The sequence below is a fragment of the Scyliorhinus torazame genome, chromosome 1, assembly GCF_047496885.1.
Source record: "Scyliorhinus torazame isolate Kashiwa2021f chromosome 1, sScyTor2.1, whole genome shotgun sequence".
NCBI classification, from domain to species: Eukaryota; Metazoa; Chordata; class Chondrichthyes; order Carcharhiniformes; family Scyliorhinidae; genus Scyliorhinus; species Scyliorhinus torazame.
Window position 1 is genome coordinate 402551768 of NC_092707.1, and position 23307 is coordinate 402575074.

The following is a 23307-nucleotide window of genomic DNA, read 5'->3' on the forward strand; positions in this document are numbered from 1 at the left end:
GCTGTATAGGTGCCCCCACCGCACCACTCCTCACACCCCAGCCCCCACCCTCCACCCCACCGCCCTCACGCCCCACACTCTGCCTCAACAACACACCCCAAAACTGTCTGCCACCCACCGGTGGGGTATCACGCAGCCCACCCAAGGGCAATGCCCACAATAACCATACAGGGAGGAGCCGGAGGGGGTTCACGGAGTGTACAGTTGGCAAGGGCAACCCAGTCAACAGACCCCTGGCAGCAGGGACGGGCGCCAGGATGAAAGGCCCCACGGTGCCGGGCACCAAAGGGGTCAGGAGTGCGGAGATCGGGGAGGACGGGTGTGATCAGAGTAATGCTTTGGCATCCTGAAGATGCAGTTCATTTGCCTGGATCACTCTGGAGAGGCCTTCCAGTATGGCTTTGGGAGGGTCTTCAACATCGTCATGGCCTGCTGCATCTTCCACAACATCCACAGTAGAGGGGCGACATGCTGGAGGAGGAGGATGAACGCCAAGTCTCATCTGACGAGGAGGATGTGGGCGGATTGCGAGGATCGGCTGCAGGCTCACCGGCTAGGGGGACTGGGTTGGGGCACGGACATCGCATCCCGCGCGCCCCCTTCCCCCCCGGCCACCTCCTCCCATGAACACCCTCCCTGTGCCCATGTTGTCAATTGACCCACGTAATAGCCAGCATTCCAAGTTCATCGAAGGGAATATAATGGTCTCTATTCTTGAGGATTATTCACAGATCAAAAAGAAACCATGGGTGTGAGCTCCATATGGACAAATCACTGGATTTCGGATATGTGTACTGACTGTATGCGTACCTAACAACGCAGGATAGGGTTAACCCGGCAGATTTGCACGCAGCTTCTGAGGCCTCTACCCCCTTGTTCCCTAACATCAATATGGCAGCTCAGACAGCAGATAGAGATGTAGAGGCGCAGAAGACAAGAGTAGAGAGGTGTCCCATATGGGAGGGGTAGTATGGGGATATATCAAAGGGAGAGGTTGGCACATGTGGTCAGATTTTATCAAGCACTGAGACAGGCCCCGGGGCGGTAGGGCACGCTTGGTGGGAAGACGTGAGCGAAGCGCATGGGAAACATCCGCCGAACTATAAGTAGTCACTGCCGCACCCACGGCATCACTGAGGTGAAGAGCCGCCCCCGCACCCCCGACCCAGCAACTGCACGGCCGCGCCCTAGCCATGGCCAGGGCCCGTGACGGACGTTTCTGGCAGCCAGCCAGAGGTGATCCTATGAATACGATTGGCGTCTCCCGGACTAACGTAGCTGACCTAGCTCAGTCCCAACGCACAGACGATTCGCTCGGACAGATCCTGAACAGCAGTTCCCGGACCCTACAAAACATGGGAGGATGGGCTGACCATATAGGGCGGATTCGTTTAAAGGGCGGGAAAGATGTGGTCCCTACCCAGGACCGAAACCAGCTCATATACCACTACGGACCAACATTATGTTGGTGCCTGGAACTAGATGATTCGATGGATGAACCTCCCATGGGGGTATGACAAGAACAACTGTGGAGAGCGGTGTTCTGATGTGCGTGGAGCACAAACATTCTGAGGTGTCCAGATGATGACAATCGGACCTCTCCCAATGAGCATGGTACACAATCTCTGAAGGAACCTGCCCCATCATCTGTGCTCCACCCACGCACGTCTTCTTTTTTTTGCGTTGTTTCACCCTCGTGTCCCCATCCCTTCTTCTCCTCCCTGCATGCTATTTGCAATTCGAACTGTCCCTCGCTTCTCACTGATCAGACTCTGAGAGCACCTTCATCATCAGCACTCACGCTGAGCCATCATTCCCTCCACGGATAACAGACCACCAACCCATGCTACATTGTGTGCCTGCCACACAACTCCACGATTGACCCTCACTACTCAGAGCAATTGTTATATTCACTCCCTGACCATCTTCTCTCTTCTTCACCGTCACTGTGCAAGGGGATCACCCCACCTTCCACAGATCAGGGGGTGGGCCCCACCAACTACACACCCTCGTCCTGTCATCTGTCCTTAGACACCCAACGTATTGCCATCGCGTTCCTGGCAGTTCTAACCCTCCGGCCTATCCAGACCTAGAAAGTAGCCCCTACCTAGGAATACACCCTCGTCCTGTTCTTCAACACACTCGGGTATTAGAGTAACAGTATTTCCCCCACCCTATCCGGGGACCCGGAGACCCACGGCAACATTCAAAACGCTCGGGTAGTGGAGTGACGGAATTTGACCCACCCTACCCGGAGACGCATGGCAACATTCAAAACGCTTGGCTAGTGGAGTAACGGCATTTCCCCCACCCTACCCGAGGGACCCACACATTCTTCGCCCGCTGCGGAACATACGCAATGGCTACTTACAGTACCAAACACTTAGGCAGGTCTCAGAACAAAACTGTTGCCCCACACCCCACCGTTTGGAAGTGGGACAAAAAATATATTCAGTGACTCAGGTCACAGCTCATCTTCTTCTTCACTCTTCTACAGAGGTCCCTTTGGACTGACCCAATTTTTACGCTGAGCAACCCTATGGTGATTGCTGCTGTGAAGGAATCGGGCTGCCTTACAATTCCACCCCCCCTGTTCCTCAGGTCAAACCTCTGTGCACCTGGGGTGAAACTATATACAGCTGGCCACCCTGGAGTCCGGCTGGTTAAGCCAGACCTCAGCCAGTGTATGGTGCGTTAAGAAGGGAGTGGTCGAAGACAGGTTCCGACCACTCCAGGCCTCAGCGAAGAGAAGGCTGTGTTGGATTTCAAACACGTTTAGATGAACTGCGAAAAGTGGGGGGGGGGGGGGGGGTTCACGGATGGTGACAGTATGATAGGCCTGCGATAATAATAGAAACTATGCTTGGTCCGCCAGGACACCCGGAGACAGCAACCCCAGGATGTCACCCGACAGATGCAGAAGGCAAGGCCAGAACTTGGTGGGATGATCCCTGGGATTGGGGCTCTGACCTTCGGAGACACCCCATTGTTCGACTCCGCCCCGCCTGGCTGTCATGCTGGTCCTGTTTACCTTGATCTACTTCATCATCCTCATGGTCCAATTCCATAGGTGGACAGCAGAGATCACGAAGAGCCAGGACATGGGACCCATGTTAATCCAGCCAAACCAATGGTCCCCGGGGACTCATACTTGTTTTGCACTGAGTATGCAGGTTGACTTGTATATGACCTTTGTAGAACTATAAATTCTTAAGGCCAGCCTGTTTACATTGATCTTCATTACCATCTGTATGTTCTGCAGTTTGTACCGGACAGTATTCCTCCACTTTTGTGTTAGGTTTTCGATTTTGTCCCATCTCTACATTAATAATAATAATCGCTTATTGTCGCAAGCAGGCTTCAATGATGTTACTGTGAAAAGTCCCTAGTCGCCACATTCCGGCGTCTGTTCGGGGAGGCCAGTACAGGACTGCCAATTGTACCTTACAGTACGGACACTTCCATTTTTCTAACCGCATTAGGTCTGTTATGGAATACATATTTATATTTGTCTTTGTTATTCGTGTATTATGTATTACGGAGTTGTGCATCACGAGATAGGGTCTTACCTGACGGACAGGTGACTGGGGATGCAGGGCAGGTATTGGTCCGAGTGTGTGATCCACCACGCTTCGCCTTAAAGATCAAGAGGGGGGGGGGATCTGTGGACTTCTGAAATGGCCGCCTGCAAAGATCGAGGGGACAGTGGTCGCCACATGCACACGGCTGGGCTGCAGCTTGCAAATGTACAGAGGCTGCAGCCCAGACGGCGCCTTGGGACATAGTGGTTGAACACAGAAGGGGGCCCTTGGGTCTGCTCTGCCATTCCCTCTCTCGACCACTGACAGCAACAGTGGTGATAACTTCACCAGCCAAGGAGGAACAACCATGCCATCCACAGAGGGACCAGAGTCAAGGAACATAGGACCAGCAACAGACATCCAGTACTGCCAGATGACGGGTTCCAGGTAAGGCCATATGTGCTCTGTACTTGCCAGTCACCTGGACGTGAAGTTAGGGTCGTTCTTGTGCATTAGTTTAGAGTGCAACTTGTATGTGTGTGTTCACTTTGTGTGCATGTAATAAACTATTACCATATCAAACAACTTGTGTGGGCATTTGTCCATCGTATACTGGTTACAGACACACACTGTGGTTTAGAAGTTACAACAGGGGTTGAGGGGGGTGTGGGCTGAGGGGGTGTGGGGGGTGGGGGGGCAGGCAAACACAAACAACGACACTGTTAGACGTTCCAACGCATGCAGGCCATAGGTTGGGTAGATGATGGCATCAGTGGCCTGGGCACCCAGCCACTGCGGGTGGCATGGGTGTTGGCATGTGGGGCAGGGTGGGGGTTCGGCCATCCCCTTTGGGGGGGGGGATAGGGTTACGGGTGTGTGGGATGGGTGTGTGCCAACTCACTCTGGACGCCCTGAGGGGGTCGTGGAGTCTCTTCCGGCATTGCCCACGCACTGACCACCTCTACCACCTGCGCCCAGGCACAGCAAACGGCGGCGCCTGGTGGCCTTCCTCCTGGGCCGGGGTACAGGTCATCCTTCTCTCCTCACGGCATCCAGGAGGCTTTCCAGCTCAGCGCCCCTGAACCGTGGCACTGCTTTCCTTCCAGCCACCTTGTTGACTGCGACGGTGTGTGTGTGTCTGGGGAAGGATTGTTTATATGCGGCTGTGGCGTGTGGGCCTCATGTGCGCCAATCACGGACCTGCCGAATGCGCCGTTTTGCACGGGACCGGTTGCGTTCCACGTGGCGATGGTGCCAGCCCATTTAGAGTTGCTGACTCGGTGCACCTGTTGCGCCATTTTTCCTGTCGTAAAACACCATCGTTCCCACGCCGACGTCAGCACTTAGTCTCGGAAGCGGAGAATCCAGCCCTGTGAATTGACACACAGGAAGATTCACACAAATAAAAAGAAAATAAGTTGTCAGAAAAAAGGGGGAAAGAAAGAAATCGAGAGAAGGAAAGGACTTGCATTTACAGAGTGCTTTCCATTACTTCAGGATATCCCAAACTCTAGCAAGGTCCCACAAACAGCAAAGTGATAATGACCAGATTTGTAATGCAGTGATATTTGTTGATGGGTAAATAGTCTTCAGACTCCCAGTGACAATTCCATTGCCCTTCTTTGAAATAGTGCCACGGACTCTTTTACATTCGCCTCAGATCAGAAGGCACGGGTGGTCCTGTTCAATAAAAAGACAGCTACTCCAACAGTGTAGCACTTCTGCGGTACTGAATGTCCAGAGAACAAGGATAGTTTCTGCAGACGTTTATATTCTAAGCACAGTCCAACAAGTATAATGAGCTGCACTGAAGAAATAAATTTAATGTTAATGCTTAGTTCACATTTTAGACAATAAAGATCATTTGATATGTGATACACCCAAAATTGCCTGCAAGATATGTGTATGTGTGCGAGTCCGGGCAACAGCTGGGATACTCATAAGCTGCCCTCTTCAAAGTACCACGCATGTGCGGCAAATAAAAATGGCACAATGCTGAAAAAACAAGCCACAAAAGATGAAAAAAATCCAGACAAGACATCGGATACAAACACTCGACTTGAACTTTTTTCTTTTGCAACCATCCTAAAGCCTGGGAGTGGGTTATTAAACTTACCCAAACTTCATTCCCATTGGTCTACTATTCCAGTTCAACACCCAAAGACTAAGAGCTGACAACTGGCTCTTTGACAGTTAACTTGGAACTAGTCAACTCCAGCTGCTGGGACGGGATAACCCACCATAAGACCATAAGACATAGGAGCAGAATTAGGCCACTCGGCCCATCGAGTCCGCCATTCAATCATGGCTGATATTTATCCCTGATATTTTTCTCATCCCCATTCTCCTGCCATCTCCCCATAACCCCTGATCCCCTTATTAATCAAGAACCTATCTATCTCTGTCTTAAAGACACTCAGTGATTTGGCCTCCACAGCCTTCTGCGGCAATGAATTCCACAGATTCCTCATCCTCTGGCTGAGGAAATTCTTCCTCATTTCTGTTTTAAAGGATCATCCCTTTAGTCTGAGATTGTGTCCTCTGGTTCTAGTTTGTCCTACAAGTGGAAACATCCTCTCCACGTCCACTCTAATCAGGCCTCGCAGTATCTTGTAAGTTTCAATAGGATCCCCCCCTCATCCTTCTAAACTCCAATGAGTACATACCCAGAGCCCTCAACCATTCCTCATACGCCAAATTCTTCATTCCAGGGATCATTTTTGTGAACCTCCTCTGGACCCTTTCCAAGGTCAGCACATCCTTCCTTAGATACGGGGCCCAAAACTGCTCACAATACTCCAAATGGGGTCTGACCAGAGCCTTATATTGCCTCAGAATTACATCCCTGGTCTTGTATTCTAGCCCTCTCGACATGAATGTTAACATTGCATTTGCCTTCCTTTTTTTCCCCATAGATTTAGAATGCCCAATTCATTTTTTCCAATTAAGGGGCAATTTAGCGTGGCTAATCTACCTACCCTGCACACATCTTTTGGGTTGTGGGGGCGAAACCCACGCAAACACGGGGAGAATGTGCAAACTCCACATGGACAGTGACCTAGAGCCGGGATCGAACCTGGAACCTCGGCGCCGTGAGGTAGCAGTGCTAACCACTGTGCTACCGTGCTGCCCATTTGCCTTCCTAGCTGCCAACTGAACCTGCACGTTAACCTTAAGAGAATCGTGAACAAGGACTCTGAAGTCCCTTTGTGCTTCTGATTTCCTAAGCATCTCCCCATTTAGAAAATAGGACATTACCAACAGGACATTACCATCCGCTCGGAAGAGGAGTCATAATGGCTCAAAACGTTAACAGACCTACTGAGGTTTTCCAGCATTTTTTTTGTTTTTATTACCGCCCGCTGATTGGCGTCAAAATCTTCCAGCCTTGGTCGAACAGGCCACAAGAATGTCACATCAGATGACTGATTTGTGAAGTAATTCCTCCAAACTGAAAAAAAACATTCTGTTCACTCAAGCATAAGGAAGTGGTCTAACCATTCTAACACTTGCAGGCCTATCATTAGCTCCCCGAGAACCAACTGTTTAATTAATTGCAGACTCTAAACTGCATTGAATGATCAGGGCAGGAACCTTGCTTTCAAAGTCCGAGAGTAAGCAAAACTCCATTCGCTTTCAGAGCAGCCAAGCAGTCTCAAATCTATGTGACATTATTTATTTAAGGAATGTGACACTGAACTTGCTCAGAAATGAAGACATGGGTATAGAACTTGCTAATCTACTTTTAACCCATTGCTTCTCAGGCATTTACAGCTGTAATCTCACAGTGGCTTGATGTGAAACAGCCTTTGCTTTGATCAAATAACTAGATTCTCAGCTACCTTTGGAGGTGTTTTAGCCTTCACACAATATTAGTAATGGAGAAGGTTTATCAACAGTTATCAGAAATGAACCCAGGCCCAATAACAAGTAGACTGAGATGATTAATTTCATATGACAAAGGATAACGCCACCCATTCGACTTGAAATAAAATTTGGGTTTGGGTTTGGAAAAACCAAAAGAGAACCATAGAATTCCTACAGTGTAGAAGAAGGCCATTCAGCCCATTGAGTCTGCATGGATCCTCCCAAAGAGTACCCTACCTCGGCCGCACCACCCTACCCCACCTCCATAAACCCACCTAACCTGCATATCTCTGGTCACGAAGGGGCAATTTAGCACAACCAATCCACCTAACACCTTTGGGCCATGGGAGAAAACCGGAACACTCAGTGGAAACACACGCAGACATGGGGAGGACTTGCGAACTCCACACAAGCAGTCACCCAAGGTCGGAATTGAGCCCGGGTCCTTGGCGTTGTGAGGTAGCAGTGTTAACCACTGTGCCACCGTACCGATGACATCAAACACTCACCCCGAGTTTCCCTTGATAAAATGGTGGGAAACTGCTGCAATGCTGGTGGGGAAGGTACTCTCACAATGGCTAGTGATGATATTCTGTATTCTCGTATGAGATTCACTGATTTTTACCGAGGGTTTGGAGATTGTTTTGGTGCTTTCTGTCCATCTATCCCATAAAACCAGTGGCCTTCCATATTATTCTTGAAACCATCTTATTGTAAAGTCCATTACAACACCACTCATAAGTCTCATTAGAACATTGGGGCTGAAATTAGTCTTATATATTTGAATTAAGTAATGAAGTTTATTTGGCAAATAACTTCATAGCTTGGACAATTGGATGGAACCTTAATGCTAGTAATACTGAAGGGCGCACAATGCTGTGTATGGCTGGAAATGGTGGTAAATAAAGTCTGAATGTAATGATTGTCCCCGTATTATTCCATTCCTCTGTAACTGCCTCACCAGCAACGTAGTCCTGTGAGGATGGGAACGCCATTTTAAAAGACCACCCCAGCGCGAAGGCGTCCAACATGGAACCCTTCTGGAGCACTCCGGCAATGCCTCTGGCATTGCCCAAGTCTACCTGGGCACTGCCTCCTGGCACTGGCCCCTCAAACCTGCCCCGACACTGCCCCCTAAAGCTGCCAGAGGGCTGTGCTTGAGTAGTGCACAGAGACAGTGTCAGGGGGCAGTTTCTGCATTACCTGCTCTACCCTGAGCAATGCACTCATATGAGCTCCACCTGGGAGGTGCGCTGAGCAGGGACATGCCTTTGGAAACCAGTCAGGTTTCACACCAGGTTTGTCCTCACGCCAACATAGATGTTATTTCTGCTGGATGGGGTGATGGTTCAGGCGTCGGTGCCTGGGTGAAGGAGCGGTGGCTCTTCACCTCTGCAGCACAAGCCAACTTCACTGTCAGTGACCACTCTGTCATAGAAACCTAGAAAATAGGACCAGGAGGAGTCCATTCGGCCCTTCAAGCCTCCTCCACCGTTCATTATGGCCATGGCTGATCATCCAATTTAATAGCCCAATCCCGCTTTCCCCCATATCCTTTAATCCCCTTCGCCCTCGGTGCGATATTTAACTGCTTCTTGAAAACATACAATGTTTTGGCCTCAACTATTTCCTGTGGTAACAAATTCCACTTTCTGGGTGAAGAAATTTCTCCTCATCTGTCCTAAATGGTCTTCCCCGTACCCTCAGACTGTGACCCCTGGTGAAATGAAATGAAATGAAATGAAAATCGCTTATTGTCACAAGTAGGCTTCAAATGAAGTTACTGTGAAAAGCCCCTAGTCACCACATTCCGGCGCCTGTTCGGGGGAGGGGGGGCTGGTACGGGAATTGAACCGCGCTGCTGGCCTGCCTGGGTCTGCTTAAAAAGCCAGCGATTTAGCCCTGTGCTAAACCAGTTCTGGACACACCCACCATGGGGAACATCCTTCCTGCACCTCCTCTGTCCAGTCCTGTTAGAATTTTATAGGTTCTTCTGAGATCCCCCCTCATTCTTCTGAACCCAGTGAATACAATCCTAACCGATTCAATCTCTCCTCGTATGTCAGTTGCGCCAACCCAGGAATCAGTCTGGTGAACCGTCACTGCACTCCCTCCAGGGAAAGAACATCATTCCTCAGATACAGAGACCAAAACTGCACTCAATATTCCAGGTGTGGCCTCACCAAGGCCCTGTATAATTGCAGCAAGACATTATTCTTCCTGTATCGAATCTTCTCGCTTAAAAGGCCAACATACCATTTGCCATCTTTACCGCCTGCTGTACCTGCATGCTTACCTTCAGCGACTGGTGTATGAGGAACCCCACGTCTCGTTGCACATTGCCGCCTCCTAATTTATGGCCATTCAGATAATATAGTCTGCCTTCTCGCTTTTGCTACCATGTAGATAACCTCCCATTTCTCCAAATTAAACTGCATCTGCCATTCATTTACCACTCATTCAACTTGTCTAAATCACACTGAAGGATCTCTGCATCCTCCTCACAGCTCACCCTCCCACTCACAGCTCACCCTCCCACTCACAGCTCACCCTCCCACCAAACTTGGTGTCATCTGCAAATTTGGAGATCTTGTTCCCGCATCCAAATCATTAATATAAATTGTCAATAGTTGGGGCCCTAGCACTGATTGCAATGGTGCCCCACAAGTCACTGCCTGCCAATTTGAAAAAGGCACGTTAATTCCTACTCTTTGTTTCCTGTCTGTCAACCAGTTTTGTATCCATCTCAATACATTACCCTTAATCCCATGCACTTTAATTTTGGACACTAATCTATTATGCGGGACATTGTCAAAAGCCTTCTGAAAGTCTAATTATACCACATCTACTGTCTCCCCCTCATCAACTCTACTAGTTACATTCTTAAAGAATTCCAGTAGTTTTGTCAAGCATGATTTCCCCTTCGTAAATCCATGCTGACTCTGTCTGATCCTGCCACTGTTTTCTAAGTGATCTGCTACAAAATCTTTGACAATGGATTCTAGAATTTCCCCCACAACTGACGTCAGGCTTACTAGTCTATAATTCTCTGTTTTCTCTCTACCTCCCTTTGTAAATAGTGGGGTTGCATTAATTGCCCTCCAACCTGCAGGAACTGGTCCAGAATCTATAAAATCCTGGAAGATGACCACAAATGTCTCAGCCAACCCGGCGATCTCCAGGGCCCGTTCCTCATAGGGGGTGAGGACTCTGTTGTCCAGCCCCTCTGCCCATCTGGCCCCTTTTCGACCTGCTATGGGCTAACCTCTCCTTCTGGGACAGAGAGGGGGCATTGTGAGCTGCATGCTTGAGGTATCAGGATGAGGTCCACGGCAGGTGGTATGTGTGAACACCAAAGGTGGACATGGAAGCTGGTGGATGCCAGGTGGATGCGGGTTCTGGGGGGGGGAGGTGCCCTCCACTGACTTGTCGGGGAGGGTGGTGGGTGCTGGTCGGGGGGGTGGCAGGTGGGACACGTGCAGAGGGCCAATGTTTACTTTTCTTTTATAAATTTAGAGTACCCAATTCATTTTTGCCAATTACGGGGCAATTTAGCGTGGCCAATCCATCTAAACTGCACATCTTTGGGTTGTGGGGGTGAAACCCACGCAAACACGGGAAGAATGTGCAAACTCCACACGGACAGTGACCCAGACCCAGGATCGAACCTGGGACCTCGGCACCGTGAGGCAGCAGGGCTAACCCACTGCTCCACCGTGCTGCCCTGGCCCAATGTTTACTTACCCTTGCGGTCCGATGGAGTTCATTGGTCTTCTTATGACATTGGACACCGGTCTTACTCGTGACGCTGCCCGAACTGACAGCCACTGCCACTGCCTCCCAGATGCTATTGGCGGCCATGTGGCTGGTCTTCTGACATCCTTGAGGGGACCGGGGTCCCGTCTCACCTCCACGGCATCCAACAGCCCAGAAATGTCGGCAGCCCTGAAACATGGAACTGGTCTTTGTGGTGCCATGGCAGTGAGCTGAGTGGACTATGTTGGGAGGATGCGTTTATGTGCAACTCCCCCTTGTCTGTGGGGAGCTTCTAGGCACGTTCCAGACAAATCAGCTGGTGGGACGGCCAGCTCTGGCTTGGAGCCTGTGGGGGATCATTTCTGGCACCGAGTGCCTGTTCCGTACTAGCAGCGGTCTCATTGGCCCAAATACCTGGGAACTCCCCCCTGCTACAGCACTTAGAACCCGATAAATCAAGCCAATGTCATGAGAACTATGTTTAGAAAAAACTTTCCAACATTTGCTGAATGGTTTCATGAGTTTTAAGCTTAAAATAAATGTCAACAAGATAAGTCTTGTCTGTCCTTAATTTGCTTCTCCCCTTTGGAAAAGAACTTTTTCTGCATGAGTGATGTATAAACATAAACTTTTGCAGAGCTATTTCAAGTGAGTAATATAGCTGAGCTTATCACTCGATCTGTATTTGTTAGATTTCATGTCAGATTCCAGAGCTGAAATACGCATGCTAACTAACTAACTTGGTCAGTAAAGAGATCAAAATTAAAGGGCTTTAAACAAGTAAGAGCAATATAGGTTCACCTAGTCATAATCATATATAGTCTGTTAAGCAGTTACTGCCAACATTTTATTTAAAAAAGGCAAGTCTAGCTTGTAACACAATCAGCATCAGTGTTACATACCGCAGATACAAATCTTTTCATGTATTCCATTACTGTTCTTCCTATGACGAGTTAATGTGTCACAAGGTAGCTGTAGGGAGCAGTTAGGTAAATACTTGGAGATGAGGGCAAGGCTGACCACCCCCAACACCCCATCTCCGTCTCCCCCACCCCCCCCCCCCCCCCCCACCACACTCCCAATGCTCCAGATAGCCATCTCAAGTGGTAAATGTTATGAAAACCTTACACTAAGTTAGTTATTATGCGTAAGGACCATGGCAGGCCTCAGTGTCTTGTCACACTGTTATTACTCTCTATAGGTTTCTTCCTTTCTCCTCTTTCTCGCTCTTTCGCCCCGTCCAACACATTTGGTCTTAATTGGTCTATTGGCTGAATCTATAATCTGGAATCTTCTAGATCTGGCTCCTGTCCCAGCAGTCTTTTACTCATCTCCCACTGACAGTTCTTAATGGAAAATCTGTGTCCATTTATGTTGTGTAGAAAAAAATACTTGGCTCAAAACAGACTTAAAAAATAAATAGAGAAAACATATCAGTAGCTTAGCGTCATCTGGAACAATCAGTCGAAGTCAGGCAGGTCTCAAACCCATTAAGGGTCTTTAGATGGAACAGCAGGAGAATGTGTTCAACAGCAATGCAGCATGGAAGGAGCAGAGAACAACAAAATGAAAAGTGACATACGCACATATACACACACAAATACTCACTCACACTTATAATTAGGATGATTTCCTGTATTGTTTGCAAGTGAAAAATTCAACTCCATAATCAGATTTCATATAAATAATTTTGACAAATTCAGTGCAGACACGTCTTGAGGTGAATAGGAAACATTTGTTTTTCTTTTTTATTGGGCTGTGGGTGTCGCTGGCTAGGCCAGCATTTCTTGCCGATCCCGAATTGCCCTTGAGAAGGTGTTGGTGAACAGCCTTCTTGGACCTGCAGCTGGTATGTGAACGTGTTCCCATGGTGCTGTTCGGGAAGAACTTCCAAGATTTTGATTCTATGCAAATGAAAGAACAACTCAGTCTCTGAACGAGTTTACAGCAGACACTGTGGAGACACACACATTGCTCTGAATTGCCTTGATTTGAATACAATCTGGATTCCCAATGCACCAAGTACAGATGAGATTTCTTGATGGTTGCAAGCAGCATGGGAAAGCCATCAGCAAGCGGTCTGGACCTGCACACACAGCCGAGACTACAGCTCTCCCTGACTGTTGCAGATCCAGAGAGTCTCAGTATGGTGAAGTGGCTGCTTTCCATGTTGCAATCAGTGGCCGTCCCTAACTGCTGGACATGAGGTGGAGTAGGTACAGATTACTAAGAGAGTTCCACAAGTGATGGGGATCTAAAGTCCAAAACAGTAAACCCTGTTCAATCAGCATCTGATTCTTGCCTATCCTATTTTTTTTCAGATGTTGCCTGGCAGTTTTCATTTCATCAGAGGATGTTTCTGTAGTGGTGTCTATATTGTAGCCATTTAAAATGGCTAACTCCCGATTTAAAATGGCGAACGGCAAAGGCTGATGGGAAGGTCAGCCAACAGGACACAAACGAGCAGCTGCAGGTTGAGTGTGTATTTACCTCTGGAAAGGCCAGACAAGATCGATACCAGCAACCATCAGCATAACAAAACACCAGCCATCTGCATACTAATGAGCAATCCCCGGGAACAATGAGCAACATTTAGACACATAAAGCAAAACCAGACTCTTTGGCGCCAGCAGAAGCCTACACAATGGGAGGTGAACGACCACCTCAGGACCGCCCATCGATCAGGGAACCGCTCCCGCATTGGAGAAAATCGAACCAAGTGATTGGGATAAAGTCCAATCACTTGGAACCAGGTACAGGGTCCGCCCCGAAAGGCGGGAAGCCCCTGGGGACTATAAGAATTAAGCCCCAAGTTCAAATCGTTGTTCTTGACCGGGTCACTCAGCAACGCGAAACTACCCTTGACAGTGACCGGTTCAGCCGCCGCCAATATCCAGTAAGTCTTACTTCAACGCTCGCTATGAGATAGGCGCTCCTAGCTACCAATCTGTACCACCTTCGAATCCCGCAGGCTCAGAACCTGAATGAAAGGCTATTCGTTTCCCTGACCTGGTGGGCCAGTTCCAAGTTAAGTCTTGGCCTGTTAGCTGTAGAAGTAGCTTAGGCGTAGAATTTGTGCATGAGTAGTGATTACTGTGTGTAATAAATGTGCTTTGATTTAAACCTTACTAAGCGGTGTGTTGGATTATTGATCATTACTCGGACTTGAACCACGTGGCGGTATCATAAGGATACCTGGCGACTCAAGAGCAAAGGTGATAAAACAGAGCAATTAAACTAAGGCAAAGTTAGCAACATTATTTGGCGACATCCTGACGGGACCCGATCTAGAAGTGGAAAACCACTTCGGGAGAACCCACAATTTGAATTAGAGATCCAATTGGAACCAGGAAACCACAAGTGTTCAAGCAGTTCTGATCAATCCTCATAATTCGGAAGTGTGTGTATGCATGCGTAACTAACAGGGCGATAAGGTAAAACTGATAGATTTTTTGTTGCGTCAAAACTGTCGGACGTTTGTATATCGGAAAGTAGCGAAAGCCGTACCCGTATTTACAACACCACCTTAGCTCCCCTGTTCCAAATTTGAAAAGAAGCATTCGGATAGGAAAGATGGCAATGCAGGCAATGCAGCGCCTAATGAACACCGAGGAATTTGCAGTCGCAGCGACCAGCAGCAGTAGAGTGGGACAGTGTCCCATTTGGGAGGAAGAGATCAGGAAATATCTCAAAGGGAAAGGATGGCCCCTTTGGAATTAATTCTGTGATAACGAGGAATCAGGTCCCGAGAGTATAGGACATACTTGGTGGGAGAACCTGAGCGAGATCCACAAAAAGAGCTTAGGAAAAGGTCGCAAGCCGATGGCAATCGTGTCCTGCTTGGCACAATTGCGAGGCACAGAGGAGGTCGTTAGGACGCTCCGGAAAGAAGTTGAGGGCATACATCGGATGAGTAAGGTCGATGTAAGCGAGGTAGAAAAGGAGAATTTGGAATTGAGAAGGAAGTTGGCAGCAAAAGATGGAGAGGTGGATGATGCCAAAGGGCTCACCAGTCTTTTCTGGCGCACTTAAGCAGCTTCCAGTCTCAATACGAAAAGGCCTGTCAGGACACGCAACGTGCAGTCCTGGTACGAGAAGAAACGGAAAAGCAGGTAGAGGCATTACAGAAACAGTGTAGTGACCTCAAGGCAGCATTAAGAGCACTCCATGCTGCCACCACAGAACAAAGACAAAGCACGCTAGATCACGCAAAGTGCCGGAAGCAGATTGCAGAGCTGCAATCACTGCTTTCTGTTCAAAAAGGATTCCAGGAAACCTTTGGAGAAAAATTAGATCAGGAAGGCGGCCCCGATTGGGAAGAATTGAACGAAACAGCGCAGAGATATGTTCAGGGAACATGTGCGCAGGGAAAGCCACAAAAGAGAAAAGCCCCAACCCCCCACACAGCAGATAGTTCACGCTCCAATGAACCCTGTAACCACACACCGCACAGCCACATCGGACGATGCGGAATTTCTATACTCACCCCCTTAACAGTGACCCAATTATGGGACGCGTGAGATACAATCACACCGTTCCTCCCCACCTCAGACCCCCACCATTTCTTTACCATTTCTTTCACCATTCGTTAAGCATTAGGCGACCGTGTACGGCCTGGATGAGCGAGAGCATGTAAAGCTCACAGTTTTAAGTTTAGACCCTTCAGTAGCAGCAGCCCTTTCCGACCCACAGAATGTGGGAGGAGGCACCCTTGCAGAAATGCATACCGTGATCCTGGATGCGATCGGGTATAACCGGGGTGACCCCGTAGATGGCTTCAACAAATGTAGGCAAAAGAAATCCGAGCACCCCACAGCGTTTGCTGGATGCCTGTGGAACCACTTTGCAGCATCTTTGGAGACTTAGACCGCGCCCATTTGTCCCCAGACAACATGGCCAAATGGACCCGCACCCTTATCTCCCATGCCACAGAAACAGGACAGAAAGCCTGCGCGAGTTATGATCCCTCAGAGGAGGCCCATAACGAGAAGTGGGTAGTGAAAAGATTGTCCCGCTCTTGGGAGCAATCTGCTCAAAGTAAACCCTCAGTTAAGAACATTAAGGAAAAGCAGGCCGGAGCAGATATGCAGGCAGTAAAGACAACACACCATGACCCCGCGTGGGTGAATGAGGGAAAGAACAGCCCCCCACCCAAATCACAGGAGTGTTACAACTGCGGACAGTTGGGACACTTCGCAAGAGAGTGCAATGCCCCTAAAAAGCCACAGAGAGCCCAGCAGACTGGCACTCTGAGTAAGAAAAAGACAGAGCCCATTCATAGCATTAGCGCCCGTTCAGATCAGACGGACTTGACCGGAACGGACTGACGGTGTACGGGCTCCCCCAGTTGGGTCTGCGACACCCTTTGGGATAGGTCCGGACGGCCGGTAGTTGCAGCAAAAATTCGGGGACAGCTCATCGAATTTCTCTGGGACACAGGAGGGTCCTGCACCACAATAAATTCCTCCACCATGTTTCAAAAGGACACGTGGCCCACTACAGCCACTATCACCCTCAGCGGCTTCACAGGCCACTCACAGCAGGGGCACATCACAGCCCCTGTACCCATTCAAATCGGCACCATCACCACTAAGCACCCTGTAGTTTTCGTTGACCTGCCCCACACAGCAGAACACATTCTGGGAATTGATTTCATGAATTCCCACCACCTTTCATTCGATCCAGTCAACCAGTGTGTCTGGAAGATGGCGAAATCCGCTAGAGCCCCCGCAACGCTCAACATAGGAGAGTACATGAACAAAATTAGCGCAGTAGGCAAATTTTGGTTCAACCCGACCACGCTTAGTACGGACAAGCAGGTTAGGGCAGTTCTGCAAAAGAACAGGGCAGCATTCGCGACCCACAAGCACGACTGTGGATGGATGACTGGCTCCGTACAAATAACAGGACCTGACCCTAGACCCCAAAAACAATATGGATTTCCCCAAGAGGCAGAGGGAGAAATCCCCAAGGTAATAGAAAGCTGATTAGAGCAGGGCGTACTTAGATCAGTAGCCTCCACTAATATTGCCCCGATTTGGCCAGTGAGAAAGCCCGATGGATCATGGCGACTGACCATCAATTACCGGGAACTCAACAAAGTCAGCCCCGCAGCAGCCCCCACAGTAGCAATAAGTCCCAAGACCATGCTCAAGCAGGGACTCAATTCCCGATTCCTTACGGTTTTGGACGTCAGTAATGGATTCTGGTCCATTCCATTGGCAAAGACGGCCAGTACAAATTTGCCTTCACCTTTAAAAACCAGCAATACACGTGGACATGCCTGACACAAGGATTCCACAACTCCCCCTCCATTTTCCACCGACAGCTGGCAAATGGTTTAGCCAAATTCTCTCGCCCCGAATGTCTGGTCCAGTACATAGACAACCGACTACTGCAGACAGACACCAAGGAAGAGCACATTGAGCTTCTGTCCGAACTCCTGGAACTCTTACACTCTATCGGTTGTAAAGTCAACCCCAAAAAGGCCCAGATTTTGGAAGATAAGGTGATATATTTGGGAACAATTATTACACATGGTAAACACGAGATCGAGCATAAAAGGATTGACTCGATTGCTATATTGCCCCTTCCCCAGAACGTTTCAGCCGTCCGGTCATTTTTAGGACTGGTTGCCTACGGCCGAAACCACATTGACGGTTTTGCCAGAAAGGCAGCCCCCCTCTCAGGCCTCCTAAAGAAAGGAGCCCCCTGGGAATGGCTTCCACAGCACACGGATGCTGTGGACTCTTTGAAACAGGCACTCATAGCAGCCCCCGCACTACAAGTTCCAGACCCGCTTTCCCCTTACGCCATAGAGGTAGCGACCATAGACCGCACCCTTTCAGCCGTGCTCCTCCAGGAACGGCACGACCAGTTAAGGCCCGTAGCTTACGCCTCCAGACTTTTAGATGCTGTGGAGTAGGGATTTTCAGCCTGTGAGAGGCACCTGCTCGCAGTATTTTGGGCAGTCCAGTATTTTTCGTACATTACCAGACTGAACCCCATCACAATTCTCACCGAACACACCCCCACCCAACATTTACTGGACGGACGACTCAAGGACGGTAGTTAGTCAGATTAGAGCAGCGAGATGGACCATTCTCTTGCAGGGACGGGACAGCATTGCGAAAAGGACAAAGACGCACACCTACTTAGCCGACAACTTACAGTACCCTGGAACCCCCCATGAATGTGAGATTATCTCTTCACACCACAACACAGGCCCCCTTATCGCTAAAACACCCCCCAGAAAGATAGGTAGTTCAAACCAGAGCCCCCAGCACACGGACACATGTGAGCCCATAAAGATCTATGTGGATGGATCTTCCACAATCTTGGATGGGAAGCGCATAACAGGTTGCGGTATCTATGTCGAGGACGCGCAGGGACGCGCCCTCGAGGAAATATCATTAAAACTACCCGGACACTTAGGCGCGCAGGCAGCAGAGCTTGCGGCCATCGCATATATAGTTGAGCACCCAGATTCCTTCCCCAGCCCAGAAGACATATACTCGGACAGCCTCTATGTCTGCAACAGCCTCACCAAATTTCTGCCCCTGTGGAAAGCAAGAGGATTTGTTTCCGCAGACGGAAAACCCCTCCCCTCAGCCCCATTACTCCGTCATATTTTAGAAAGAGCCCAGAACAGGACTTATGGGATAATCAATGTCCGCAGTTACCATCGTTCCTCCCACCCTGGAAATGTAAAAGCCGACGCACTGGCTAAAGCAGGTTCCAGGCATGGACACTTTTGGACACCCCCCGAAAGCGCACCAGTGAATGCAGTTCAGGTCTCACAGACAAAGATCGAGGATCTAGTGCAGGCCCAGAAGCAGGACAGCAATCTCAGGGAGATTGTAAAATGAAAATATCCAGCACCCTATGAGAGATTTAGAAATGCACTGACCACACATGATGGTGTGGTGCTAAAAGACACCCTGTATGTGGTTCCTGAACAGGACAGGAATCAATTGATTTGCTTGTTCCATGACGGTCATGGACATCAGGGAATCGATCCCCCTGCAGCCCATCTCAAGCAGCTTTGTTGGTGGCCGAATTTAAAGGATGATGTAAACCATTACATCGAGAATTGTCTTATCTGCGCCCAGAGCAATCCGGGCAGATATGCCAAAAAGGCTCAACTCAGCCACAACCGACCCGTTAATGGCCCCTGGACTAACCTCCAGGTATGATTTTATAGGACCATTGCTCCCTTGCAGGAATGGCTATAAATATGTACTTGTGGTAATTGACACATTTACGAAATGGGTGGAAGGATTCCCAGCCCGCACAAACACTGCAAAAACCACAGCCAAGGTTTTGACCCACCACATCTTTACAAGATGGGGACTCCCCGCAGCATTGAAACTGACCAAGGTTCCCATTTTACGGGACGTGTCATGCAGAACGTCCTCACGATATTTAGCATCACCCAAAAATTCCACATAGTATACCACCCACAGTCGAGTGGTATAGTGGAGCGCATGAATCGGACCCTAAAATCCACCCTCAGATAAATGGTCCAGCAGAACAACACCACTTGGGACTCAGTTCTCCCTTTTGTGCTGATGTTTTTGAGTAACACAATTTCTACTTCCACAGGTTACACCCCACACACCCTCATGACCGGACGCCCCATGAAAGGCACAGAATTTTTGTTAGGTTTAGACTTGACCAGCCCCGAAGTGACGTCCCTCACACACGAGAAAGCAGTAGAACAATTAGTGGAAAATGTTAAAACGGCTCAGCTAGCAGTCGCAGTAAAATTGGGCACCAGAAAGAAACAGAGCAAGGCTTGTTTCGACAAGACAGTGCATGCAACTGAGTACAGTATAGGACAGCAAGTTATGCTCTCTGTATATAACCCCAGCACATTCCTGTCACCAAAATACTCGGGTCCATCCTCCATTGCAGATAAAGTAAGCCCTTTTGTGTATAAAATAAAGTACCCCAACGGTAAGGCTGCCTGGTTCCACATAAACCAGCTGAAGGCATATGGAACACAGTCGAACCACGCACACCACGTCATGCTCGACGCAGCACACCACACCCCGCCCACAGCCAACGTAACCCTACCATCCCCCAACACGTCCAGCCCAGCCACGGACTCGACCTTGACTTCATCCCCGAAATATACACTCCGCCCCAGAACGCCCACAGACTGCAGCAGCAGAGACAGCGACTGTGACTCGGATGATAGCCACAGCAAGCCTCCCTACTATCCGCATGCAACAGGACCCACACCCAGCGATTCCGACTACGATCCGAGTGATCCCTTCATGATCACTTTCCTAAATAAACCCCACCACCGACCACCGAACTACACTGACGACCCCGGTTTTGTCCCCACACAGCTAGACACCAATTACTGGCACCGAGATAACTCGTTCAGACCCGTCCGCAACGACGAGAGCAACCCCACCTCACACCATGCAGCCCTTTCAGCACTGATACACTCAAGAGTTTGGCACCCGGGAGAAGATGACGACCTTGGGTCTGACTCCCAAACCGAGAACCCCTTTGCGACCCTGTTCGCAACCGAGAACTGAGGTGTCCAGATGATGTTTTAATAGGAACCACTTGGGAGAAGTGTGGTCCTTTCTGATGGAACCTGCAGAATGTTTAATGTTGTTTGTAAATTTGTTAAATGTTGTATGTCCGACAGGAGAATTTTTTTTCTCACTGCCCCACGCCTATTCGGCCGAAACCTTTGAGGACTTGCCATTGCCAGACACTAGTTCAGCAGAAACCTCTGAGAGCTTGTCTGCAGAGACTGGTTAAAGAACCAGACACCCGTTCGTAACTGCCCTTCTGGTTCGAAGGTTGAACCACTACGGCAGCCCCACCACGATGACTACATTTTTTGCCCGTTCTTGTCCGTTGCTCAGGCAGTGGAGAAACGGCTTGGGACCCGCCTTGCCTGGGAACCCCCCTCTGGTCAAATACACTCGGGTAGGAGAGACACAGCATTGGTACCCGTCCTACCCGGGGACTCCATCCAACTCTTACCCGTCGCGGCCCATACATGGCTCCTCATTTTGGCACTTTCAGTTCAAAAAGTTTTGTTTTGTTTAGGTAACCTTTAGGTTGCCAACCACATGCTATTTACACCCTGAAACATTTGGATGGTAAATTGCACAGTCTGCGAGACAGTTCGCACTGGTTCATTATTGGGAAGTGTGTCTTGTCGCAAAATTCGATTTTTGAAAAAAAATGAGGGAGTCACGCATAGTGACCAATTATAAAGGGAGTAATTGGCACTACAAGACAGACACACTATCGTACAAGATATTGAACAAAGGTAGTTACAGACACTATGCTTGTTTCCACAGAACTCCAGAAGCTCCAGGACCGTAGAAGAGAAGAAAGAAAAGGAAAGAGAAGAGCCATGAGGACTTCCTTCACATGGATCAGCATCATATTTATGGACATTTGGTTGCGCGTGAACGCGAACCCCATGACTTCAAGCCCCCCAAGCCGTTAATGTTTCACTTCCCCGCAGTACCCAGAGCCCAGTCACCAGCGACACCACATCATTTTGGTGTGCCAGGTTTATAACCTGGTACTCTCTGTCCTATGTAATAGAAACATTGCTGGTATTAGCGATACTCTGCTGCATAGTGCAGACTATGCGTCTACGGAAATGGAGAAGGAGAGCCTACCGCGCTCGAACCCCGGTATTTATGATAAGATCCCTTATTTTCAGATACGACCAGGCCTCCGACCCCCGTGATCTATAATAAAGTGCATTCACTTGCATTTATTGTAAATAAAGAAATGTAAAGAATTGTTCATGAGCAAATTGTACGATCCTGAGCTTGACTGCCAAGCCAGGAAATCTGTATATAAAATGCTATGATTTTGTTTGTATGGTTGAGGAAGTTAGGTTGATGATGTTTAAGTGAGTGTAGTGTATTAAGGATAGTTAGAGGTTCCCAGTTTATTGTTTTGTCATGCATGTCCCTGTTTGACATAGCGCCCTTAGAATTGTTAGTTTAAATGTTTTTGCAAAGCTATGGTCAGTGCAGAGGCCATGAAGAAAGTCCCCCCCTCCCCCCCAGGTCAGGGAATGGAAAGCAACATAGTGATGTGATCCTTCACGTTTCGCGTTAGGATCACAAGGAGGGTATGTAGCCACTTAAAATGGCTAACACCCGATTTAAAATGATGAACGACAAAGGCTGATGGGAAAGTCAGCAAACAGGACACAAATGAGCAGCTGCAGGTTGAGTGAGTATTTACCTCTGGAAAGGCCAGAAAAGATCGATACCAGCAACCATCAGCATAACAAAACACCAGCCATCTGCATTTTAATGAGCAATCCCCAAGAACAATGAGCAACATTTAGACACATAAAGCAAAACCTGACTCTTCGGCGCCAGCAGAAGCCTACACAATGGGAGGTGAACGACCACCTCAGGACCGCCCATCGATCAGGGAACCGCTCCAGCATTGGAGAAAATCGAACCAGGTGATTGGGACAACATCCAATCACTTGGAATCAGGTACAAGGTCTGCCCCGAAAGGCAGGAAGCCCCTGGGGACTATAAGAATTAAGCCCCAAGTTCAAATTGTTGTTCTTGACCGGGTCACTCAGCAACGCGAACCTACCCTTGACTGTGACGGGTTCAGCCGCTGCCGATATCCAGTAAGTCTTACTTCAACGCTCGCTATGAGATAGGCGCTCCTAGCTACCAATCTGTACCAACTTCGAATCCCGCAGGCTCAGAACCCGAACGAAAGGCCATTTGTTTCCCTGACCTGGTGGGCCAGTTCCAAGTTAAGTATTGGCCTGTTAGCTGTAGAAGTAGCTTAGACGTAGAATTTGTACATGAGTAGTGATTACTGTGTATAATAAATGTGCTTTGATTTAAATCTTACTAAGCGGTGTATTGGATTATTGATCATTACTCGGAATTGAACCAAGTGGCGGTATCATAAGGATATCTGGCGACTCAAGAGCAAAGGTGATAAAACAGAGCAATTAAACTAAGGCAAAGTTAGCAACAATATGTGCATGTACACAAGGGGTTACTGTGTAATCAGTAGCATCACATGATCACTCGAGGGCTGGACCAACAGGGGTATAAAAGGCAACCACATTGGGTCTCTCTCTCTGTCTCTTGGGTGCAGTGTGACCAGGGCAATAGCAGACTAGTTC